Raw genomic sequence first — 27,953 nt, 5'->3', positions numbered from 1 at the left:
GACAACATCAGGGGTGGACAGGGAACTTAAAGTGCCCCTGGAAAAAACAAAAAAAGTGGCCCCAGAAGATGGCAACACAAGTTGGCAGGTACAATAGAAGTAGGTAGGGCCAGCAATACCATAGTACAAAACAAAATACAGGTCCAGCAGAACCAAATACCTCAGTGCAGCACAAAATACTGCCACCTGTGCCACAGTATCAAACTGTATCACTGTACTAGGGACGGCAATATAGTGGAATTCAGGAGGGCACCTGTTGGCGCTGGCCCGGTGTCTTAGTGCCTGATGCTTCTAGCATTTAGGGTCCATTCAGATGTCCGTAGTGCATTACGGATCCGCAATACACCCGGCCGCCACCCCCATAGAACTGCCTATTCTTGTCTGAATAGGACATGTTCTATTTGTTTCCGGAGCCGCAGACCGGACCAGAAGATCAGGGCGCGCTTCAGAAATGCGGAGGCGGAGAGCACATAGTGGGCTCTCCGCATCCATTCCGTCCCTATAGAGATTGAATGGGTCCGCATCTGTTCCGCAATTTGCGGAATGGATGCGGACCCATTATACGGACGTGTGAATGGAGCCTTTTAATGCTGAGAGCATCAGATCTTTATGTACCTGGCTGGCTTTTAATCATGATTTACATGCCCAGCAAGTCTTCTGTCCTGTTTGATGCATAGTTGTGACTTACTTCTTGGTTTTGCGTTCCACCATGCGTTCCACCGCGGGCCGTGTCTTCTGGTCATGTGATTTACGGTTTTCCGGCACGCGGGTATTTAGAGTGATGCTGACTGCATGCACACTTGGACAGTCACCAAACTTCTATCATGATGGCCACCGCTGCACCACCAATGCTGATATGCTGATTTACTTTCACCACTGGACCCATCTAGATCTGGACTTGGCATAAGGGAAGTATAATTACATCTTCCTTGGTGACTCATATAATTGAGTCTACAGACCTGCCTCCCATAGTATTAGTCTAAGCTTACGTATTGCTATACTATTTCCATGAATATCTTCATAATTTTTTATATATTTATATAGTCCATATGTATGGTGTCCGTTTACTAATGGTGATTACTGATTATTGCTCTTTTAAGGAAGTATATAGATACGCTTATCCGCTGAATTATATACATTGCTATACTATGAGTATTAAAGCTTTTACTATCTATTATATGTATGCAGTTAATAGATATTGAATTCTATTTTAAGTGGTGTTTTTTTCTTTGGAACAATCAATATAAATGTATATGATATTTTATAGGCATTGTGGATTTAAGTTGATTCGCACATATACGTGTATCTTTCCTTCATCTTTAACCGCTTGCCGTCACGGTAACGCCGATAGGCGTCCGGACGGCAGCGCTCTCAGGTCTCAGTGACGCCTATTGGCGTCATCTCGTGAGACCTGAGATTTCCTGTGAACGCGCACTCCTGATTGCGCAGTATTCAAGTTTAACTACAGCCTGCCAGCGCTGATCATTGGCTGCCAGGCTGTAGATTTTTAAAAGAACCAATAAAATTGGTATATCAGACGCTATTTTGTAAACAGCATCTGATATACCTGCTGCCTGCTCCTCTGGTGGTCCCTTTTGCTTGGATCGACCACCAGAGGACACAGGCAGCTCTGTAAGTAGCACCAAGCACCATACTACACTACACCTCCCCCTGTCACTTATTACCCCTTATTAACCCCTGGTCACCCCATATAGACTCCCTGATCACCCCCCTGTCATTGATCACCCCCCTGTAAGGGTCCCTTATCACCGCCAGTTAGTTAGCTTCTTGTTAGGTAGTTAGCGCCCAGCCCACTGCACCGCAGTCACTGATTAGTCGCTGATTAGTGTCATCGCTGTCGCTAATCAGCACTAGTACTATATAGTATCTGTAAGTGATCAAGACTGATCGCAATCCGATCTATATCAGTACATTAGGGTCACCTTAGGCTCTACAAAAAATGCAGTGTTCGCCCGATCAGGCCTGATCTTGTGCCCACACTTGCGTTCAGTCCGCCCCACCGCAGTGACAGAATTTTTTTTTTCCCGATCACTGCAAAAACACCGTAAAATCGCTGCGGCGCTATAAAGATCACTTTTGAGCTTCCTGGATCTTTATTAGCGAACGCAGCTTTACTTCGCAAGCACTCCTTTTTACTAGGCAGGTGTGCTCTTTTTCCTGGGTAGTCTCAGAGGAATACCCCCAAAATGTCAAAAAAGGGATATTCCGCTGAAGAGGCCTACAGGATTCTGGCCCTGATGGATGAAAGCGATGGGGACGCCTCACCCACTGAATCCAATGGTTCAGAATATGAACCTGTGAAATCCTAAAGCTACTCATTGGAATTTGGGCCCCTTTGCGCACCTAGGCTGCAAAAAAGTGTCACACATGTGGTATCGTCGTACTCAGTAGAAGTAGGGCAATGTGTTTTGGGGTGTATTTTTACATATACCCATGCTGGGTGAGAGAAATATCTCTGTAAATGACAACTTAAAAAAAAATTAATACAAAGTTGTCAATTTACTGAGATATTTCTCTCACCCAGTATGGGTATATGTAAAAATACACCCCAAAACACATTGTTCTACGTCTTCTGAGTACGGCGATACCACATGTGTGACACTTTTTTGCAGCCTAGGTGCGTAAAGGGGCCGAAAGTCCGAGTACCTTTAGGCTTTACAGGGTTGCTCACAATTTAGCCCCGCCCAAAATGCCAGAACAGTAAACACACCCCACAAATGACCCCATTTCGGAAAGTAGACACCCCAAGGTAATCGCCGAGGGGCATAGTGAGTCCGTGAGAGATTTTTTTTTTTTTGCCGGAAGATAGCAGAAATGGAAACTTTACTATTTATTTTTTTCCGCTAACTTGTGATTTTTTTTTTATCATACATGAACTCACCATGCCCCTCCGCAAATACTTTGGGGTGTCTTCTTTCTAAAATGTGGTCATTTGGGGGGTATTTATACTATGCTGGCATTCTAGCACCTCAAGAAACATGACAGGTGCTCAGAAAGTCAGAGCTGCTTCAAAGTGCGGAAATTCACATTTTTGTACCATAGTTTGTAAACGCTATAACTTTTGCGCAAACCAATAAATATACACTTATTGGATTTTTTTTTAGCAAAGACATGTAGAACAATAAATTCTGACACAAAGTTGTATAGAAATGTAATTATATTTGAACAATTTTACCAGAAAAAGTTAAAAATACACTTTTTTTGAGAAAATTGCGGTCTTTTTTTATTAATATCAGAAAAACGAAAAATCTCAGCAGCAATCAAATACCACCAAAAGAAAGCTGTATTTGTGAGAAGAAAAGGAGGTAAAATTCATTTGGGTGCCAAGTTGCATGACCGAGCAATAAACCTTTAAAATTGTGAAGTGCCGATTTGTAAAAAAGGGCCTGGTCACTAGGGGGGTATAAACTGTGGTCCTTAAGTGGTTAAAGGTTGATAATATTTCTGTTGATTTGGTCCCCTGATTCTATTACACAGGTCAGGGAAACGTGTCGGGACAAAGTGAAATACCTGGCACATAGGGTGTGTGCTCCATTTGTCTGGGGGCAATGAAAAATTTGATGCCACTGGATATATAGGTGCAGACATGATATGTGTGTGATAATCATATATTTATGATTTTTTTGTTTTTGATGTGTATCTTGACCACTGACATTATACACTGGATATACAGGTATAATAGGTCTTCTATCGGGTGGTGGTATCTATCCCTTGTCAGGGGCATATAGGGGCGGCCATTCTGTTTTTGTAGGCAGGGATACCAGTATATAGGGTAAGTGTGAGGGCAAGATATTTTTATTTTCCTATGCTTAACCCAGCCTACCAGTTAAAAATTTGGGGAATTTTTTAATATTATCAGTAAAGGTTACGTTTTACACTGGTGAAGGTGCTCTGTGATTATATATAATTTAGTTACACTAGTGACTGACTTGGATTACTGATATCTTTATTGATCAGTTCTGTGACATGTATTGGCCACAGGGGAATTTCCCTGTAGTGTCTATGGCCAGTCCATCCATGGATAACATTATAACCTCTGACCCTGTCAATCAAAGTGGAGAGGGCTCAGTAGTTTCAGAGAGGGCAGAGCCTCTGGGTGTAACTGCAACACCCCCATTGCTCCTAGAGGCTCATTTGCATATATTACAAATATTTTCTCAGTAATGCAGATACATATGAACATGGCACCAAAACAGATGCCTTCAGCTGCCAAGCGCACATGCAACAGACCCGTAAATAGGCTGTACACTTTATTTTATTCAGAATAGTATAGGGTACGGCCACACAGTCAGGTTATCTAATGCAGTTTTAGAAGCCAAAATCAGGAGTGGATCATAAAAGGATAGAATGTATCCTTCTAAAGGACACGTACAACTTCTCTTTTCAGATTCATTCCTGGTTTTGACTTCCAAAACTACATCAAAAGACCTGAATGTGTGGCCGTAACATGAGTCGATGTTCGGTTTGTCGGTTAACTTGCGTCTTTGATCAGGATGAAAGATGCCTAATTATTGGCAGCACCTCCTTGTGTAATCAGGAATGTGCCAATTAATAGAACTGCAGCCTTTCCTCCCACATTCACTTTGCATTAACCTATGTAATAAGCGGGTGCAAACGAGCACCAATAAATGTGTTTATCATCCCTTGTTGCTTGTCCGGCCTGAACATCGGGCAGTGTAAGCTGGTCTTTTATTCAGTCTATCAAATCCCGTGTCTCACACGGATTCACCAAAGGGCCTTTCACACGGGGCAACCATCGTTCATATAAATTCCTAATCATTGGCTAATGTAAGTCTGGATTAACACGTATCTATTTTCAGCATTTTTAAGTTTTTAGTGGCATTTTTCGCACTTTCATATTTTTGTGCATGTTTCACTAACAAAAACATTAGCTCTAAATGTTAACTATATTGTAAGACTATGGGAAATACAAAACGCTAAACACGTTTCTTTGTCTAGTGGTGGTTTTTCTGATTAGTGGTATTTTGTTTTGTCATGGTTGTGATTTTAAATGCAACCTGTTGAAGCAATGGCATTTATTTCTCCTCCACAGTAAAAAAAAATTCTCAAAAAAAAAAAAACACCACTTACCAGTTGGTTTACAAAAAACTGTCTAAAAGAGTAGCGGTACAAAGAAAAAGAGCACATGGTTTCTGTGGCATTTTGGAGTGGTGAAAAGAGCCAGACCAAATCCTTCTGTAGAGGGGCCCTAAAAGTGATCATCGAGCAAACGTCAAGTGATGAAATGCGCGTTGATTACATTTTTTATGTGGGCAAAATAATTGCCATTTTCCTAATCCTAATCTTTTTATGTTTTATTTTTGATTACAGATTGTTTATTTTCTGTACTTGATTATGGAGAAGGCCATCTTGCTTGAGCTGTGGCCACCAGCATTCCAGTATATGCTCTACACACATGAGCCATAAACTCCATGGACGGGAGTTGACTTCTCTGAGAGAGTGTTCTGGGTATACTGTGTAACCTGTGCAAGGTTTATTGTGCTGTGAGGGGGAGGAGGTTAGGTGTGACCTTCCTGTGTTATCTATATATAAATGTTACATTTCATTGTAATCCTGCTTGTAATGATCATGAGATGACTGCTGAAAGTCTCAGCAGAACAGGATATATGAGCCAATTATGAGGCTCAGTAGCCAGTGTGAAAACTGCAAGATTTCAGCTTTTTTTTTTTTTTTTTTTTTTTTTAGATAGTACTTTATAGAAGTGCGGGGGAACCAAATTCCCTTTCCTTTTATACACATGATTATTATCAGCGATACAATAGGAGCAGACAGTGGTTACACAGATCATGAAGCCACTGGTTTCCATGGCAACTTGCCTACAAATTGTTAAAAAAAAGTTATCCGTGGTGCACACTGCATTGTGGCAATCTAGTGGAATGGCACTTACATTTACTTACCTTTCACAGCACTGTGCTCTAGGTTACAGCAGCAATTTTCAGTTTTACAGATGCATAGGGTGAAATATGGTTCATAGTGACATGACCACAGCAGTTCCTGTTGGCCTTTGTGGTTAGGTGAGATGCTGTCACAAAGGATAGTAGTGGTAACAGTGCTAAAATGGGCAAAAATTCCTAAGGGGGTTACTATGGAAATATTTTTCGCTGCTCTCTGTCCTCTGGATTAAGCTGCTTTACAGCCCCTCCCCTCTGCTCTGACTGGTGGCTGCAGGGGTCACCTGGTTGGATGCTACAGCTGTCACTCAGAGCAGAGGGGAGGAGCTTTGAAGTAGCTCAGTGCAGACGGTACTTCACAGAGAAGCCCCACCTCCTGGGCACTTGAGAGCACAATTTAGCTAAATAAAAATTCTTATATTCACTACTCCTGATGAGAAATGTTTCACAAAAGGTATGTTTGTACTGCTCTCCCCAGCACCTAACAAGCCATGTCAGCAGTTTATCAAAACTGCTGACAGACTCCCTTTAAGATCTGCTTCTCTTGAACTTTGCCCTGACACATTGGAAGCTAAGGGCAGATTTACACTGCACAACTATCAGGAATGATTTTTGGTACAAATGCTCATTCCCGATGATCTGCCCCTGTAAACGTACTGCTGATCACCCGAAGAATGAGCAATACTCTCGCTCATTAGGTGAAACAATCTGTCTTGCAGCACATTAAATGATTGTTTTAAGATTGTGGTGTGTGAAAAGTGATGACTCTGTATGAGGACAATGATAGCAGAAGCCATTGTTCGTCCCCATACACTATAAGTGATCACTTCATCTAATGCACCTCTTTCCTCCACTGACGAGCAGGCAATTATTGGGAAGGAACTGTCCCTTCCCAATAGTTGCCTGTTCACTCCGCACATCATTACAGTGATCTCTCAATATAAGACTTGCAAGGCACAGTATAGACTTTTGGGTTTTGATATTTTATGTATTATTTATGTGCATTTCTATGGAACATCCTGTAGTCCCGTGTCACATTAGGGGCAATGACTAGCATCTGAAATAATTTCCTTATTACTCTCAGCAGGATCATTATTTGTACTACATTGTCTACGATATACTAAGCTATTTTTCATATTGCATTAGAGCATTTGACAGCCTACGATTTGAATGTAATATGAATATTTCCTTTTAGCTGAATATTTTGCACATTTCTTTGGCCCTGTAACATATTTACCCAGGTAGAGAAGGCAGGCTTCACGTCCTCGTTAGACTACATTATAAAACATATTTTGCTTTCATGCCTTGTCAATTCTGTCTCTCCCGCCAGCCGCTTACAGCAGCTTTTACACCTGATACTTCAAGACAAGATTGCTCCACAAAATCTCTGTGTTGATTAAATATTATGATGTGTTGTGGTTATTTTTACTCTTTTTGACAGACAGAGCGTCATTAGCCGAGCGCTCCCTAACGAGCTCGAGTTAATTGAGGCCACAGTGCTGAGGAGGGGGATAATATATATGTCCACATGCAAGAGCGGAAGAATTATAGGTAAATGGCAGTTCTCAAAATTGAGCAGAAAGTCTATCAAGTTTTTCTCATCCGTGCGTGTCAATTATTTTAATAAATTCTAACCTTATCTGATAAAAAAATATTTGTTGCATTTAATTCCTTGCTACAAATATGTTTAAAACTAACTTTACCGAGTGCATACATATTTTATAATTCAAATAGGAATCATGGGGGTCATTTATTATCCTGAAATACCCTTATATCAGGCGTATTTCAAGAGCAGATTGCAGCACAACTGTTAGTCTACGATATTTCCCTGCTCTCACCAGGTCTAAAAAAAAGTGGGTGTGGAAGGGGCAGGGAAAGGGACGGGTGTGGAAAAAGTGAGCATGGCATGTGCAGAGAAGGGGATGGGTGTGGAAAATGTTTTAGGTATGGAAAATGGTCTAAATGTAAGCCAGCTAGGAACCTGTCTTACATTTAGACTGGCGCTGGATGTGCCGAAGTTACGTAGAGGCCGGCGCCTCTTCATAACTTTGGCGGATCCGCCACCTGATATAGGAGTTATTAAGGCCAGCATCAAAAACGCTGGTCTTAATAAAAGCCACCCAATATCTTATAGTTACAAATTTTTGAGGAACACAAAGGCTCAGCACTGGGTTCCTGGGTTCGAAATGGTAAAATGGTAAAACACTGGGTAACACTGACCTAGAAAAGGACTTTTAGTTAACAGTAAATCTAGCTGTAGAAACCAGTGTCAGGCAGCTGCTGCCAAGGCCAATAAGTTAATGGGTTGCATCAAAAGGGGTATAGATGCCCATGATGAGAACATAGCCCTGCAAATTTACAAATCACTAGTCAGACCACACATGGAGAGAGTTCAAAAGAGGGCAACTAAAGTAATAATTGAAATGGGTGGCCTACAGTACCCTTAAAGATTATCAAAATTAGGGAATTCAGTTTAGAAAAAAAAAAAGAGACTGAGGGGAGATCTAATAACTATGTATAAATATATCAGGGGTCAGTACAGAGATCTCTCCCATCATCTATTTATCCCCAGGAGTGTGACTGTGACGAGGGGACATCCTCTGCGTCTGGAGGAAAGAAGGTTTGTACACAAACATAGAAAAGGATTCTTTATGGTAAGCAGGAGTGGTGCCTTTCTGCTGCCTTAGGTGAAAACTGAAACAGCGCCCCCTCACCAATGCTAATTTCTTAACCTAACCCCTTTGCCACAATGAAAAGACTCATTGCCCATGGCCCTTCCGCTGCCCCCTTCTTGCCCCTACCTGGTGCTGGCCTCACCTGGCCTCATTGGTGGTGCACCCCTGATGGTAAGAGCAGTGACTATGGAACTCTCTGCCGGAGGAGGTGGTGATGGTGAATTTGCAAAAGAGTCCAAGAGGGTCCTGGATGTATTTCTGGAGAGTAATAATATTACAGACTATAGTTACTATAGTTACTAGAGAGGGAGTTATTCTGATTGCCTGAATGAAGTCAGGAAGGAATTTTTTCCCCCTAAAATGAGAAAAATTTGCTTTTATCTCATAGTTTTTTTGCCTTCCTTTGTATCAACTTTGTAGGTCAACAGGCTGAACTAGATGGACAGATGTCTTTTTTCATATGCTAATATTACTGTTGAGCAAATCGAAGTATCCACATTGGACTTCGATCCGAATTTCAGGTAAAATTTGATTCGCCGGAAAGCCACGTTTCCTTGTGCTTTGTGCTAACGAATCAATTTTCCCTGAAATGGGGGAAAAAAGAAAAATCAAACTCACCTCATCCATTTGATCACGTAGAGGTTGCCGCAGCCATCTTGAAGATCCAGCGAGTAATGACATATGACGTCACCACACTGGGCGGTGTGATTACGTCATCACGCTCCTCATGGGATTTTGTGCTGGATCTTCAATCAAGAGGGACCCGGTGGCCACTACTTGATCAAATGGATGAGCTGAGTATCAAATATTTCATTAATAAATTATGTAGCATTTTCAATCTATCCTTATAGCCCATAGACAATAACCTGTCTACAGGATGTAATCCTATAAAGCGACAAGAAGAATAATGCCATTATTTGGCACACACTACATGAGGACACCATTTAATAACCTATGTACTAGGGAATAGCAAGCACTTCAGGGAAATATATGGGCACATTACAGACTCCTGTTGCAAAGCGTTGTTCATTCAGGGTCAATCCTATTTGTTACCATAAACTAAGGCGCAGGCAGTGGAGCAGAATACGATTACACATGCTCAGATAAATCACAATACACAAAATAAAAAATGATGCTAAGTGCTCTTCACATACAATTACTGTGTACATTCATATTCAAGACACACACACATACGTCCGTACAGACATACATACACACAACCTGCTATACTGCAGGTCAGAACAGATAATTAGCATGAACATTATTGGACCTAAATCTTTTTCCAGATTGGTCAGCCATCTGGCGGGCTGAATTGTAGCATGAGAGCCATGATATCCTTATCCTCACTTGGTTACAAACAGCTAAGGTCACACACTGGGAGATAAAGTAATCTGTTCATGATCTGAGACGTGGGGAGATGAAGTGATTTGCTCAAGGTCAAATTATGTGGCTGCGGCTGCAAGTGAACTCCAAATCCTGCGTTTGGATGATAGCTCGGATTTTGTCACTCGCTGTGGTTTAAAGCAGATTTGTCCTCGTACAGAAAGGGGCTTGAAGAGCTGATGAAATAACACACACAATATGTGATACTCCAGAATTGTAAATGCAGCGCTTTGAGTGGAAATTATGCTTTTATGTGGTCATTTGGAATTTTAGAAAATCACTGGGATTCAATTTTACATTAAAATTTTATGGCAAATTATTTTTTTTTCAAAATAAATAATGTATATATTTGACATGGCAGAAATAGGTTTACAAAATGAAGACCATGTTCTATCGATGCAGATGATCTGTAGGATCTTACTTGGATATAACTGTGCATACAGAGATAGCTGTCAGACATTGATAGGACCGTTCCCTGCATGTCAAAGCCTGGAATAAGAAGAAATGAATGAAATACGAGTTATACAACATTATAGATTGCGCCTCCTGCTCTATAACTTGCAGCTTTTTGATTGCATTGCATTTTCATAATGACAGGTTCATTTTAAGGACATCTCTGAGATTAGTGGCGTAGCTAATGAGGGTGCAGGGAGTGGTGGCCCAGGGCTCCTTGACATGGTGGGGCCCACTTGGGGAGGACTGATCAGATGAGTTTAACTGGCTTCCTGCCTTATCGTTCCCCTTCTTTATGCTGGACCATTCACAGGATATCAGCATCCTGGTGTAGTTGGTGCAGTGACCACACCGCTTACTGTCACCTGCCCTGGGACACTTACTGTCCAGGGAGGTAGATGACTCGTCACACACGTCAGAAGATTAGGGTAAGGTGATTACAAGTTTTATTATTTTTTTAATGGAGCGGCAAGTTAAATTATTATATGTTTAGGGAGCATAATGGGGCATTATTATACATTAAAGGTGCAAAAGGGACATTATTTTATATATGAATGGGCACTACTATATATTAGGGGGGCAAAAGTTATATGATTATATTGTAAGGGAGCCTAAGAGGCATTACTACATATTAAAAGGGCACAATGAGGCATTATTACATATTAAGGGGAGACAATGGGGCATTACTAGATATTAAAGGGGTTGTGCCATAAACTACTTTTCATCAGTTACTCTAGTTACTATCCTAGAATGTGAGCAGGACTGGGACCGGTTGCCTCCACTTCCAGAGCTGCCTGGGAGGGGGATGAGAGTATGGGGACGCACTACATGTTCTAAAATAGATGCAATCCTCTTCACAATATACCATCAGAAACACTCACTAGTGTGCAGTATATGCAAGAGCCGGAGTGTATTGTGTAGTAAGGCTTAACCGCCTCACCCCTCTAGACAGCTCTGCAGGTGGAGGCAAGCAGTTTTCCTCACATTCTAGGACAGGCTGCTTGTGGCCATTTTAAATCATTCCTGGAGAATTCCTTTAAGAGGACACAATGGAGCAATACCATATATATTAAGGTGAGACAATGGGGGAATTACTAGATATTAAGTGGGCAGAATTAGACATTACTTTATATTAAGGGGCAAAATGGGGCATTACTACATATTAACAGGACACAACAGGGCATTACTAGATATTAAGAGCACACAAGAGTCATTACTATATACTAAGCGAGCACAATGGGCATTATTATACAATATATACTAAGGGGGAAAATTTGTAAGTTGTAAAAAGTAGGGCAGATGATGGAAAATGGAGTAGCCTAAAATTTCTGCAAACTCTGCAGACACAAATTGTGGGTGAAAGAAGTCGTCATGGTGGTCTGGGCCAAATGGAAAAGATGGGAAATGGGGACAACAACAATCAGAGAACACTTGTGTCAACTGTAAGTCATTGCATTTTACTATACTGTAATCACATATACAGTGTGCAGCACAGTGCCTTTGTAAACCTATCTACCACTATATTGTTAATGTTTGGGGAGAAGACTGGTCTTTGTACAGTGTTTTTATTTAATAACAGTATAGTAATATGCAGTCAGTAATAAGTGGTCCTGGAAGTGATTATGGTGTGGACACCTATGTTTGGTACACGCTTAGGTTTTGATGTGTTTTGCCCTCCCCTACTCCTACAGTAGCTACACTTCAGACTTGAAGAGTCACTGTCAGAAATGACGAGAGGAGGGCATATACTGGGGAATATTTAACAACACTTTTATGTCACAAAAGTGGCATTAAAACATCACAAACAATGGTGTATGACACATTTGTGCCATAAGTAGTGAATTTTAGCTTTTCTAAAAGTGGCAAGAAGAGGGTGTGGTGCTTAGTAGGAGGGGGTGAGGCCTTGGGATTTACTTTAATTTATGCCAGAAACTGGTGTCAATTATTGCTTAAGTCTATGCCAAATACTAGCAGGTGTAGTTTTAAGTTTCTGGTGCACAGAGTGTCAGAGATGCACTTAATTTATTAAGGGGCATCTGCCCCTTAAATTGTGGGCAGATTGTCTCATCTCGCAGTTACTAAGGCGAGATGAGACACAGTCCCTAGCATCAGCCGGCCTGGAAACAGCAGAGTGCTCTGATGGTCGCTGTTTTATTAGCTTCCATTGCTGTGTATGAGAGCCACGGAAACAGCGTGGCACAGCAAGCTATGGTGTTTCTAAGTTAGAGAGTTGCACCTTCATAGGAGCTACTGAAATAGCGAGCACCAGAGCGCTATGCTGTTCACCAGCCTGCTGGTGGTCAGGACGGTGTCTCATCTCGCCTTAGTAGAAAAATAATAGGTGCATCTCACTGCAGTGCACAGGGGATCAAGACTGGCCTGCCAGGTTTTATATAACACATTTTTGGTCACAGCATCTATAATATACATTTCTAAACCAAAAATAATACTCCTAAAGATTCTTTGGTAGAGAGTGAGTATCCTACCATTATGCTTTGACTACCCAGCTGTCTGCGGCCCTATCCTACCTGATACTTATCATGGCATCACTTTTAAGTTACTGGTCGGAAGTATAGCAGAACTTGCAAATAGAGCTATATTATATACGGAAGTATTCTTTATATGTAGGTATCATTCATGAAGTAGGTGAATTTATTTTCATTCTTTATACAGTCAAGACTATTTCAAGGTGTTAAACTGGCTGATCGCCTGTGGATAGGTTATAAGTTTTGATTCCGGAAAAACCTCTTAAAGAACTGATTTTAATATTACAGTGGTTATCCCATCTCAGAGGATGGGTGCATATCTCTAGGGACACCGAGAACGGAGCCCTGAAGGTCATGGAGGGCGCACTGCGCATGTGAAGCCGCCCTCAATTAATTTCTATGGGGCTGCCGAAATTAGGTGAGCGCTGTCTCGGCTATTTCCGTCGGCCCCATAGAAATGAATGGGAGCAGGGGCCACTCAAGTGAGGTGCGCTCCCATTCACTGCTATGGGGAGAGCACTTGGTGGTGTCCAGACCCAGGGAAAACCCTAGGATCCTCCAGTCACCACATTCCCTGCTCCGTTCTCGATATTGGTGCGGGACCCAGAGATGGGACCCGCACCTATCAGACAAAGGGAACATATCCTAAAGATGTCCCCATTGTCTCAGATGAGAATACCACTTTAATGCATGTGAAAATATATGACAATATTATTTGAATAGTACATATTACTGGTGCACTATATGGTGACATGATTATTTTAGCACAATATGATAGTATTATATGATTTAAAATTATTAAACAAAGCATTTGAAAAAGGCAAGCGGTTTGTTGTTCAAGGCCCCATTTCCAAAAAGTAGCCCTTTATACTATAGGTATTGTATGTTGAAAAAACACCAACATACAGTTTTGGTTATATGTTCTGTAAGTCTTTCTGATCCATCTTTGAATTTTGCCTAAACACATTTGACCTAATGAAGGGTTACAGGCTGCCCACTTGTCCCTTCCAGACCGAAACTGCTCATCTAGGCAAACAGAAAAACTCGTAATGATTAATCACCCAACATTACCTAGCCATGAAGTGGAAAATCCATATAATGACTTTGCAGTTGAGTTGAACATTTTATGCAAATATCTTGTAGGCCTCTGCATCAAATGTGAGGCCGGTTACGGCTCACAATTAGTACTTGTTTTCGACATACGCTTACTTAGTGCAGCGTGACTAATGCAGGGGAGATTAACATAGACTTCTCAGCTTGCTCTGTAAGTAAACTGATTTCCGCTTAATAAATAGCTTTATGAAGGCCAACAATGTAAAATGAGACTGGTGCAATGTTTGGTCAAGTGTTTGGCCTTTCAAGGTATTAACCTAGTCCTCAGGATGACGCTTTCATCTTTCAGTGTACCGTACAACAAGTAATATGGATTCTAGTCACAGGATAAATGAATGGTCTGCAGAATAATACAGCATTGTTTATCGGGGAGGAAGGGGGGAGGCAAAAGTTTCCTTTACTTTTCAGCAAGTGTCTTAAGATTCTATTAAGACTGTAATTTAAGATAACTGGAAATTATGCTGTTTCATTTTTGCTACTAATTATCATCTAATTAGAGTCTGCTATTTTCTGTTCACTTGTGAGACTTGAAGATTTGTCAGAGTTTGCATTGTTTAAACATTTTCAATTTATGAATTTTTCCAAACAATAACCCTTGCATCTCATCACAAGGTTAAGTAAGGAGGTTCTTTATGTACAACAGATGTGTCATGTATGGAAAAATCGCATGTATGTGCTTAACAAATGTAATTCTGCGCAAAGATGTAGGTTTGAAGTCTAAAATCTGTGGACAACTAAGGCTAGTTTCATACTAGCATTAAAACTAGTTAGGCTATTCCTAGAGGAAGAGCCTACCAGAGTTTAACGCATCCGGCATAGACAGAAAGGACCGGAGCACCGTCAGACCGCCTGTAATGGAACATGGCAGGGATCTGGCCTGTTTATGACATTAGTGCCGGGATTCGGCCAGAAAAAACAGTGCCCCAGGACAGATCCCGCCTGGTCACACTATACTTAATGAGATCCAGTGGGGAAAGGCAGTATCCGGCTATGCCAGGTTCCTATTCTAGAACAACTTGCTGTATAGTTTAACCCTTTCAGGAGTCTGCCATTTTCCTTTTTTGCATTTTTATTTTTTACTCCCTGCCTTCCAAGAGCCATAACTTTTTTTTTTTCCCCTTAACATAGCCGTTTTTTGGGGGCGTGTTTTTGCGAGGCAAGTTGTATTTTCTAATTGCATAGCGTTTATTTGGAAGGTAGAAAAAAAGTCCAAATGGGGTAGAATTGGAAAAAATAAAACTTACTTCCACCACAATTTTATGGGTCTTGTTTTTAAGGTATTCACTGTGCGGTAAAAATGATTCATGCTCTTCATTCTTTTGTTCAGTACAATTACAATGATACTATAATTCTATATCTTTTCTTGTGTTTCAATACTGAAAAAAAAATCTTTTTTTTCAATTTCTTTTTCTTTCCGGATTCTGACCTTGATAACTTTTTTATAGTTACAGTAAGCCTATGGAGCTGTATGGGGCTTCTTTTTTGCGAGATGATCTGAAGTTTTTATTGATAGCATTTTGGATAGTGTATGACTTTTCACCCACTTTTTATTCAATTTTTGGGGAGGAAAAGTGAAAAAAAATGTCGAATTTAGATTTTTTTCCATTACACCGTTCCCTGTATGGGATAAATATTTTTATATTTAAATAGTATGCCCATTTTCAAATGTTGCAATGCCCATGATGTTTAATGTTTTTATTGAATATGTTTTACTTTTTTATTCTCGGGAAAAAGGGGGGATTTGAATTTTTATATTTAATGGCTTCCATTCATGGCTGCCTCCTAGCACCTTATGTACTTAACATATCAAGACAAGGATTTAGGGGCACATTTATTAAGACTGGCATTTTAGATGCCAGTCTTAATAAACCCCTAAGCTGGTTGTGAATCCACCAAAGTTATGTAGAGATTCCGGCCTTTTCATAACTTTGGCGGATCCTCCACCATTTCTAAATGTAAGACAGCTTCCTAGCTTTAGATCTTTTTCTAGAACATTCTGTGCACCTGGTAGCCTTTGTCACATGGCCTGTTATAGGTGGGGCTCGCAGCTTCCTCCTACCCTCCCATTGTATTAGTGATCTTACTATGGAGATACAGATGTAGCAGGGGTAACACACACACTCTTAACTTAAATTTCTTAACTCATCGTGTTATCTTGAAACAAAAGCCATTGAAAAGCAATTGCTTAACGCATTTAGTTGCATTTAGTTTATATAACATTTCTCATAAAGCATGTGTGTTAACCCTGCTACATCCGTATGTGGGAGTTTGGCTGTGAGTCGGACCTCAGCACCTATCGGACTGTGTTCACACACTGTAGGTAGGTTAACGGTAGGACCTATACCTTGACGGGGTGCCTTGGACTCCGATATGTTCCTGACTGGAATATATTGGCTAGTATTGTCAGTAGCATATAATTGTGGTGCATCTTTTGCACTGATTTATGGATATTGTTTTCTGATCCACTCATTATTCCATCTTGTATAGGATGTTTTTCTGCTGCATGTGGTCCACTGCCGACATCCTCCATTGTATGCATTTTTGCTGGGGATTGCCGCAAGCAGTGGATCACATGCGGAGGGATTGCTCCCCCGGGGATAAACACCCTACAGTGTTTGGGGTTTTGAGCAATTCCTCCCATTTAGTCCACTTCATTCAGTGATTTTTTTCTTGATATATATGGAATGTGCCATAGTTTATCATTGGTAACATTCTGTGCACCTGGTAGCCTGTGTAACATGGCCTGTTATAGGTGGGGCTCGCAGCCTCCTCCTACCCTCCCATTGTATTAGTGATCTTGCTATAGAGGTATGTGGGAGTTTGGCTGTGAGTCGGACCTCAGCACCTATCGGACTGTGTTCACACACTGTAGGTAGGTTAGCGGTAGGACCTATGCCACAGTGAGATACCTTGACGGGGTGCCTTAGGCTCCGATATGTTCTCAGTTTTTAACATCAGGTTTGGCCAGTATTGTCAGTAGCATATTATTGTGGTGCACCTTTTGCAGCGATTTAACAGAACCCGGCATACCTGGGCAAGTGCAGGGGTCCACAGTAAGTTAGCGGGCCCACTCATTTCCATGGCGTGGCGCGGCGGCTTAAATTTTTTTTACATACTTCAAGTTCATTCATGCTGCGCAGCGCCCGCCGCCCGGCCCCTCTCTCACATTATCTTCTGACTCCAGGCAGAGCGTCTGTGCACGGTGCGGCGCGAGTACTAGTTTCCACAGCGCACGCCGCACAGGAACAGATTTGTAAGCCTCAGCCATCAGCGGGACTCGCAGCTGAAGAAGATTCAGACAGGACGCAGAGCCGAGCCCAGAGGAAACCTGGCGCCCAGGCCAGCCCAGAGGAAACCTGGCTGAAGCTGAATGCTGCTGCTGGACTCGTTTTAAATTTAGAATTCAGGTGAACTAGTCTACAGTAGCAGACAGACCAAAACCAGTTCATGTAGTATGTTACTTGGGGGGGCCTGCTGCAGTGATCTATACAAGTGTATTGCTGTAGTGCAGTGGCGGCATGAAGTGCACGGCGTCATAGCAACCAATGACGCTGTGCACACCTGCTCTCAGCAGGATGCCAGGCCGGGAAACCACGGACCGCTCACGACCATGGAACATGGCCATATGCATTCGGCCTAAAACACAATATAAACTCCTATAAGAAAATACCAGAACGCATGAAATCAATTATACAGTTTATTGGCAAAAATTCATAGGAGGAAATTTTCCTCTTATGAATTTTTGCCAATAAAGTATATTATTGATTATTATTTTCTTATAGGAGTTTTTTAGGCCTCATGCACACGGCCGTTGTGTGCCCATGGCTGTATTGAGGCCCGCATACGGCAGGTCTGCAACGCAATACACGGGCACCAGCCCATGTGCACTTCGCATCACAGATGCAGACCCATTCACTTGAATGGGTCCGCAATCACAGAGGTGCAGAACGAACGCATGGATCGGAACCCCACGGAAGCACTATGGAGTGCTTCCGTGGTGTTTCTGGCCGTGCCTCCGCACCCCAATAAAATATAACTTATTTAATTTTTTTGCGGGGGCGTACAGTTAACGGACTCATTCAACAGCTGTGTGCATGAGGCTTAAAGGCTCTTTCATACGAGCGGATGCTGTGCGGGCAATCCGCTGTGTGAAAGACAGCCAAGCCCCGCTCCGGACAGCAGAAACACAGAGCAGTAACATGATTGATAATGCTCTGTGCCTCTGTGTGACATTTTTTCTACAAAATCACAGTGGGATACAATTGTCACCATAATTGTGTTAGTAAAAAGATCACAGAGAGGCAAAGAGTTTCTGCTGTCCGGGACGGGGGATTGGCACTCTTTCACGCAGCGGATTACCCGCATGGCATCCGCTCGTATCAAAGAGCCCTTAGGCCCCTTGCAGACTAGCGTTTCTCCCGCAGCGAGTCCACATCGCAGCACCCGGCCTGAACTACCAGCGCTGCCGCAGGTCACATAGCATCATATTGATTTATGATCTAACCCTTAAAGTTTTGGAATTTATTGGATAACACTGGCATAATGCTGTTAGCGTCATCTAATACATTCCAGGACTGTAAGGGTTACATAGCATCATAAATCAATATAATGCTATGTGAATAGCGTCAGTGCTCTGAGGTCAGGCCAAGTGCTGCGATGCGGACTGGCTACGGGAGGAACGCTTGTCTGCAAGGGGCCTTAGCACAGGGGGGCCCACTGAGGCTTTATCGCCCAAGGGCCCATATAAACCTGGAGCCGGCCCTGGGTCGGGTCCTAACCTTACCCAAGGCACCAGTGCTAACCACTGAGTCACTGTGCTGTATCTTCGAGATAGGTCATCATTTTCATATCAGTGGGGGTCCAAGTCCTAACACCCCCACTGATGAACTGTTTCAGGGAACAGCCACGTTCACAAGCTCTGGTGAGCGTAGCCAGCTTCTGGCAGCTTTACAAGCACAGCTCCGTACATTATATAGTGGCAGTGCTTGGTATTGCAGCTCAACCCCATTGACTTGAATGAGGCTAAGCTGCAACTAGGCCATGTGAACGATGTACAGTGATGTCACATAGTCTAGGAGGAGGCTGCAGCGCTTATGGAGCACAGGCCTCTTCTAATAGCTGATTCGCCAGGGTCCTGGGTGTCAGGCCCCCATTGATATGATATTTTGATGATCTATCCAGAGAATAGGCCATCAACATAAATTCCCAGATAACCACTTTAAAGGGGTTTCCTGACATTTTTCAATAAAGGTCTATAAGCTTAAAATGCCTAAAAATAAGAATAGATCATACAATCAACATTTAAATCCTTGTCATTCTCACACTGAGAGTGTCATTCACCCTGCCACTACTCAAATTACCATAGCCCTACAATGGCATGTTTTACTGCACATGGGACCGAAGCAACCATTAATTGTGAATAGGAACCCAAACCATTGCTAAAGTCAGTGATTAGCTTTGTTCTACTTCTAGAATAGTAAATCCTTGAGTTACCTGGCTCAACATGGCCCATGGGTGGAGAATGGCACTATTTTCACAGAAAAGGTGGGAAACTAAACAGTAAGTATAAGCTGTTTTTCATGGTGGCATAATTCCTATTACTAAATCTCACCTATAATTCTAATGTTAAATAATTACACTATTAGGAGAATCCGTTCAAAATTAATAGCAATATTTATTTTATGGTTAACCGAATAATAGTTTTCGAATCATACCATATCAGATTAATATAACCATATATATTAACCATTAAACTATGAATTCTCCGCCAAGTTAAAACTTGGAGACTTACCCCTAAAGACATACATCACGACAAAGGGAAGGAGGGTGTTTTTCTTTTCTTCCTCCAAATGAGAATGCTCACTAAAGTTTTTTGTTCTTCTTTTTTAGGTATCTCATGTCAGTGGTTTAACAGCTGTTATTCCCTCGTGGCATCTTCCTGCCTCATGTAAGACAGAAGATTGGCTATCCAAATCAAGGACATTCTGCATTCAGGTAAGTCCAATAATATACCACACCATTATTACCATAGTATATATACACATAGGAGATATTTAACATAAATATATATATAATACTAAGAGTACTATGCCCCTATGAGTCCCCTCGTTGTAATTACATATCTGTGGGAAAGGACATTATGGTCATATATAGCTATTTGACTATTTTTATAATACTGAAAACCCCTTTAAAAATTATTGCTTTTCATCTTACACTATAATTTGTTTTCATACAAAGGACAGATGTACAGATAGATGGGAATCACAATGAGGCAGTTTTTAAATATATACACCAGACCCTCTTTTGGAGAGACAGTCCCTCTTTTGGACCAAAGTCCCTCTGTCCCACTTTGCTCCTTAAAGGGGTTGTCTCATCTCAGACAATGGTTGCATATCGCTAGGATATGCCCCCATTGTCTTATAGGTGTGGGTCCCAGCAACCCACTAATATATAGAACGGAGCCCGGAAACTTGTAGAGGGTGCACTGCACTTTCGCAGCCGCCCTCCATAAATTTTTATGGGGCCGCCAAAAATAGCCAAGCGCTGACTGTGCTATCGAAGTGAACGGGAGAGGTGGCCGGTCATGTGCTCCCATTCCCTTCTATGGGGAGTGCTCTTGGTGGTGGCTGGACTTAGCGATATGCCCCCATTGTCTGAGATGGAACAACCCCTTTAAATGTTCCTCCTTTTGATCTGAGGTAAGATTTGCATTATTACATTTACTAATTGTGCATATGTTATATAGGGTGTTTTCCTTTGTCAGATAAGGTATGGACAAGGCATTTTGGCTGTGAAAGCTTGGTGGGTTGGGCACTAAGCACAGATGGGTTATGTCTACCCATAAAAAAAAAAAACATTATTTCTAGCGATAACTGTGCAGAGCAAGCTCTACAGCAGAACAGTCCTCAGATCTTCACTCATGTCTGGAGAGTCATGTTAGTCAGGAAATCTGTTGATGTAATTTGTTATCACAAAACACCAGCCTAATCTATTCTCTGTCTGTTCCCTTCTCTGTCACCTTCCTTATTTAGAAGGTAGGCTCAGAGATCCAAGGCTCAGCTCTTTACAGCCTTGTGTTTCTCACTCAAGACAACATCCCTCACAAAGCCTAAGTGCTGATAAAGCTTTTGTTGATTAACCTATTTATTGGCACAAGGCAAAAGGCAGACAGGATAAGAGCACAGACAGTTTGACAAAAACGAATAACTCATCAAGAGAAATATTGCCCATTCACTATGGTTGATGACCACCATTGATGGTGATAAAGTCCCATTTGTTTGCAGGAAGAATTTATCATTTTATATGCAATAGAAGCAATCAATTTTTGCCCTTTTTACATGTCTGTGAATAATTTGGTTGTGTATTTCAGTCAACAGCATGTACAAAAAGGAAATGATATATTCTTGGAATAAATACATCATGAAAATGTACATCTAACCACATAAAAGGTAAATTTGTCTATTATGTCGCCAATCAATTGTGCTTGTTATAAATCAATGTGCATTTTGTCCCAGATACATTTCATTAAATGATCATATTATTTTAAAGTTCATATATATAAAAGGGAATAAAATGGCTGAAAAAAAAAAGGAAAAATACAAATATCCAGAAAAACTAGGTGGTCATATGGTCATTGATTTAGGCCAATCTCTGATGTCCATCGTTAATTCCTATTAACTTAGCCACATGAAAATATGGAAGTCATTTCACCCACTCAATTAAAATATGTTTTCTGTTTCAAAAATATGAAGTGTATGGGATGAAATATTTGGCATTAGTTATAAGAAATTGTCAGCTTGCATGCCAAGGTATAGTGTTAACTGCAGAATGCCATGACTGGGACCATAGATAACAAACCAATGAACAGCTATCTGTATACCACTCCGGGCAGGAAATAAAAAGGCTCCTGAGCTATTCACAAGGCATTCACGAGTTGCACACAAGGTTTTATGGACTTGACTGCTAAGGATCCAGGTTGTGTCTGTGGAGTAAGGTGACAGAAAACAGGTGTGAGTTTGCAGGTCACAGACCTAACCAGAAGATCAAAGGAAGGCAGAAAAGATAATAAACCAAGCCAGACTCAAAAGCAAGAGGGTGCATAGATATAGACACATCAGCAGACAGTAGGTTAATCAGTAGAAGAAACCAAAGTCCAAACCAGTGGAATACACATATTGCAAAATCAGCAGACAAGAGGTTAATCAGTAGAACACGTCAAAGTCCAAACCTAGAGAATACAGATATAGTCAAATCAGTAGACGAGAGGAAATCAGTGGAGCTAGCCAAGGTCGGTAAACAGAGCATAAATAAGCAGGTATAGAGTTCAAGTACAAATCACATAAACACAAACGATATGCAGAGCACGCTACACAATCACAAGCACAGTGTTAGTGCCTGGTTTAAATCTAATGCCTACACCTCAGATTGCATGAATGACTTAACGTCTGCGTCTGGTTTGCGACTGTCATACTCCCTGTGCTCTATCTTTTTTGGTATGGACATAGAATAGCCTCCCATTCCACACAGCATAAACCAGGGTGGAGGCTGCTCAGTGAGGAAACAGACACCACTGGACCATGGTCAGGTAAGTTATAACACAAGGTTAGTTTTTACTCTAGCCTTATCTTGAACCAAAGCCTCAAAACTAAATAAAAGGGCAATACATACAGTACATACAAAAGAAATGCTTCCTCAAGAAGAGCTAACATAACGACATATATTTTGATACATAATCTAGAGTAGAATGAGAGAACCTTTTGAGATTTGTTTCGGTTCTGGTTTGCCAAATTTTTTGACAAAGTTCGATTTGAACCCGAATCAATTCTCCCTAAACCAAAGTCACTCTAATCGCTCTGGAAATTGGTATATAATATCTTCTAATCTCCCTGGACTTTTTTGGAAAACATATTTTCATTCATTTATTTATGATTTTTTTTTTCCTCTCTCCCGTTCCTAACCTCTTGAATGCAACGACAGAAATAATAAATCATGTCTGAGTGACACTGAAATATTGTACATAGCAATGAAATTAGCAAACATTGTGTGTAAAAACACATCGCACCATTGTATGTGTTACGCTTTTTCCAAAGCTTCCAAAAATTTGCTCTTATCAGGGGCAAATGGTGTTTAGTTACAGTGGCTTGTTGGGTGACCAAGCGTACAAAACATATGCCTTGATGAGGGCATAATGGGCGCACAAGTGATAATTTTCAAAAGAAAAAGTGTCTTGTTCTGAACAAGCCTAGAAATATTATCCGTTTTAATTGGCAATAGCAGCAGTACAGTATAGATTTGGAAAGTGTGCGGTAATAGTGGCACTTGGCCACAATAGTAGCGGCAGCAGAAGCAGCATAGCATGGAACATACAAGGTAGTAGATCGGTTGTCTATGGGTAGTAGTAGTGGTTGTAATAGTAGTAGCGACAGATGCATAGCGTTAATAGTGGTGCCAGTAGTGGATTAGCAGCGAGGAGTTACAGCTGCAGCAGTGGAAACAGTAGCAGCCACATGGTACATGTTGACATGCCAGCCCACAGCAGTAGTGGCATAGAAACATAGAATATGTCGGCAGATAAGAACCATTTGGCTTATCTAGTCTGCCCAATATACTGAATACTATGGATAGCCACTGGCCCTATCTTATATGAAGGATGGCTTATGGCTATCCCATGCATGCTTAAACTCCTTCACTGTATTTGCAGCTACCACTTCTGCAGGAAGGCTATTCCATGCATCCACTACTCTCTCAGTAAAGTAATACTTCCTGATATTACTATTAAACCTTTGCCCCTCTAATTTAAAACGATGTCCTCTTGTAGCAGTTTTTCTTCTTTTAAATATTCTCTCCTCTTTTACTTTGTTGATTCCCTTTATGTATTTAAAAGTTTCTATCATATCCCCTCTGTCTCGTCTTTCTTCCAAGCTATACATGTTAAGGTCCTTTAATCTTTCCTGGTAAGTTTGATCCTGCAATCCATGTACTAGTTTAGTAGCTCTTCATAAACTCTCTCCAAAGAATCAATATCCTTCTGGAGATATGGTCTCCAGTACTGCGCACAATACTCCAAATGAGGACTCACTAGTGCTCTGTAGAGCGGCATGAGCACCTCCCTCTTTCTACTGGTAATTCCTCTCCCTATACACCCAAGCATTCTGCTAGCATTTCCTGCTGCTCTGTGACATTGTCTGCCTACCTTTAAGTCTTCTGAAATAATGACCCCTAAATCCCTTTCCTCAGATACTGAGGTTAGGACTGTATTACTGATTTTATATTCTGCTCTTGGGTTTTTACGCCCCAGGTGCATTATCTTGCACTTATCAACATTCAATTTTAGTTGCCAGTTTTTTGACCATTCCTCTAGTTTTCCTAAATCCTTTTCCATTTGGTGTATCCCTCCAGGAACATCAACCCATGATGGAGGCAGTGGCATGATGGTGGCAGCAGCAGATGTAAGGAATATGATCGCAGACAGGCAGCAACAATGGCAAAAAGAGGCAAGACCAGAACTATTTATCGGCCTCAGTCTGAAGAGTGTGAAAATCTTCCTAAATCCAGGCTTGGTTCATTCTGACAAAAGTGATATTTTGGCATCTTTCAGACAAACTATTGAGAAGTTTAAAGTTCTCCAATTTCTATGAGAAGTCACACTGCCAAAATCCAGTTCTCCTGTGACAATTTTAATTTTGCTTTCTTTTTTAATTCCTTTCAGTTATTTTTTTTGCCATGAAATAATGAAATCTGGAGCTGCTTATATTCAGCTTTCTGGCTTTCTCGAATTATGGGTACTGCAGATCAAGTTTTTTTTTTTTTTTGGAAGGGATGAGCAACAAAAATAAACAAAATTAGTAACATAGCAATACAAATAAATAGCTCTGATTGAGGCTAAAAGTCAAATAAGGAAGATTGAAAAAAGGCAACATGTTTAATAATAAAATGCAAATTCCAACATATAAACCAATGTGATTCATGTATTTGCAGAAACACAGGTCACTTTTCTATATTTTATGTTACTAGAAATGAAATATATTTCCTCAAATGACATTGATCACATCCAAATCCTACAACAAAAAAGATATCCAGCAACCACAGCTTGAACAGATGACGTTAAAATAGGTCCATCTATACTAAAACATAAAGTTATGGGGGTGCAACCTAAAATGGTGTTTACACGTTTTCAGAGGCCTTTACTCGCTATCGAATCTGAAATGCTTAAGTGTAAACTTCAACCTTTGAGGTGGATCTTTACCTTATGTGTGGTTCAGTGTTTCTTCTGTGCACAGCCGGACTTAAAGGGAACCTGTCACCTGGATTTTGTGTATAGAGCTGAGGACATGGGCTGCTAGATGGCCGCTAGCACATCCACAATACCCAGTCCCCATAGCTCTCTGTGCTTTTACTGTGTCAAAAAAAAACGATTTTACATATATGTAAATGAGACTACTAACGTTTCCGGAGCCCAGCCATTCCCACTGTGAAGGAGCCCGGCACTGCCCAGCATACTCCGAATCTCCTCCTTGCTCCCCGACGTCACAAAGCTAGAGCGCCGTAATCTCGCAATGTGCCAGCTAGCGCATGCGCAGTGTTGGAATAATGTTCCTTCCCTGTGCTGGCATACAAGCAATTTGCTCATCCGTGGGTTGATATAATATTTTTTATTTTATTTTTTTCTAAATCTAACTTGTGGAATTTATAAATGTATTGCAGGTTGTATGGAAAACCAAAGGATGGGTCATCAGTAAAAAGAACATCTTGGAAAACCCCTTTAAATAGAAACAAAGTAATACGGCAAAAGTGAAAATTCAGCTTTCTTGCAGTTTTTGAAGTCCCCCAACTAATCACACAGTGTGGCCATCTTGAATGACAGAAAAGGAGACCGGGAATTGGCAGATCTGCAGCTAAAAAAAAGAAAAGGAGGTCACAGATTAGTGTTCTACTCATTCCCCAGTTAATATGATTTGTTTCTTGAACCAAAGTATTGCTTTACATCATTGTTATTGCCATTGTCCTCATACAATCCAAGTTTGAAAAATACATTCACATCATGACCTGAACGCATAATCCCAACCCAAGAGTCCGAGAAGAGAGATTATCATTACCAATCTTTCTATGCTTTCTAAAAAGGTTGTCTGCTTTATCTATTCCCTAAAATAAACTCATGACAGGTTGTCCTGTTGCATTTACCCCAAGTTATCAGCATAATTTATAGATTAATCTGGCAGCAAGTGCTCAGTCTCCCTGTAGCATCACCACAGAGGAAATTAAAGCTTATATGGTGCCCAGAGGTGTCAATCATTTTACCATGTAATACATGGATGTGTTAGATTTTTCCCAGAGAAAGAGAGAGAAATGTTCTTTCCAGCCCCTCTTTGAGCTGGCTAATTGATTTTGAATGATGTAACTCCATAATATAGCAAAACTGAATTTCCAGCAATAATCAAAACACAACTGTATCAATTCTTGACTATAACAGATTTGTGGTAATCCATGTCTTGTAAGTAAATAAGAGAAAAGGTACCAAGAGGGTTTTGTGTGTTAGACCATTTAGAACATGAAAAGGTCAGGAGAGTAGGACCTTAATCTGAGAAAGGCATCACTCTTAAAAGGTCATGTATGGACACTCACTGGGGGACACCCAAAGGTCATTACATCAAATTATAAACTTTTCTTTACAAAGATAAGTAATAAAATAAATTTGATGGATGGTGTAAAATCATTTTAAAATGCAAATTACCTTTTTGCAAAACACAGCATGTTTAACGGCTGTTATACTTTTATCTTGTGTTATCTCAATTGCATTGTTGCTTGGAGTTTCAGTTAGAAAGTACTATTTAGAAAGAGACAGGAGGATGTACTCATATGTAATCTTTCAGATTTTGTTTTGGCGTATGAAATTTATTTTTCGATTTTTATTAAATGAATGATCTGATCTCCTTCAATGCATTGTAATTAAAAATATTTTTTTGTATCACTCTAAAGGTGGATCTAGACAGTCGGTTTATCAGGCAGTATATCAGTTGTGCTCAGCCAGCTATTTTAGGCCATGAGCTGTATACAATTGATATGTGTGTACTGCACGTCAGTGCACAGATCTGCCATCTATACATTGCCAGAAAACGTAGCATGCAGTATTTTTCTCTTTGGAGCTATTTGGCTGTTAGACATACAGTTATGTATCTTTTACGTTATTATTATTTAAAGTTTTTAGTTTACTATTTTTTAGCTGCCACCATATGTTGAAAATCATCTAAAACATAAAGATATGTTTTTATTTTGCCCACTTTTGACAAGTTTCACAATACAACAGATCTTTTTTTGCTGCTGTTAACCCTATGAGAAATCAAAGTGTCGTCTGGGATTGACTTTCTTTGGTTATAAGTGGCTAGGTTACTGGAGATGATAATTGTACAATGGAAATGTTGGGCATGTAAAGACTGATCCACAGCTGCAATAGTCGCACGTGGCCAGCTGGGGGACATCAGAAATAATAAAAGGAACATACTGTATTTTTAAGTCATTTTGCAGGTTGAATGTTTCGTTTAGATCAAAGTTTGATGAAAGAAAATCAGTCTCTACGTTAAGCATGGTAAGGAATAAAGATGTGGATGTAAAAACTAGTGTGCACATTCTATTTAATTCAATATTATTTCAAATTTAAGTATTACCTATAAAAGTTTTTCCCCTATTTGTTAATAAAAATCCACCCTTTTTATTACATGTATGTATAACATTAACGTATATTATTAGCTATTTCTCCAGATTGAAGAGATGCTTTCTGAACAAGTTTCACTTCAAACGAACCACACATGCTGGTCAGGCAAGCAAAGCTGCAAGCTTCATCATTAAATATATTCTGCCTATTTTCCATATTAAACAGAAATGTGTTAAAATGATTACATCATGACCCCACAGGT

The 27,953-nt window shown here is 40.7% G+C and overlaps 1 long non-coding RNA gene across 1 annotated transcript; it reads left to right on the top strand.

Annotated features, from left to right (window-relative positions):
* On the top strand, positions 1-27,517 carry LOC122936125. The gene is made up of 5 exons (XR_006388885.1): positions 1-88; positions 19,933-20,037; positions 21,413-21,491; positions 22,548-22,627; positions 25,747-27,517. It is a non-coding gene; the product is annotated as an uncharacterized LOC122936125 (long non-coding RNA).
* The last annotated feature ends 436 nt before the right edge of the window (positions 27,518-27,953 follow it).

This window comes from Bufo gargarizans, chromosome 4 (genome assembly GCF_014858855.1).
Source record: "Bufo gargarizans isolate SCDJY-AF-19 chromosome 4, ASM1485885v1, whole genome shotgun sequence".
In the NCBI taxonomy this organism is placed as follows: domain Eukaryota; kingdom Metazoa; phylum Chordata; class Amphibia; order Anura; family Bufonidae; genus Bufo; species Bufo gargarizans.
This window is presented reverse-complemented; position numbering and strand designations above follow the sequence as displayed.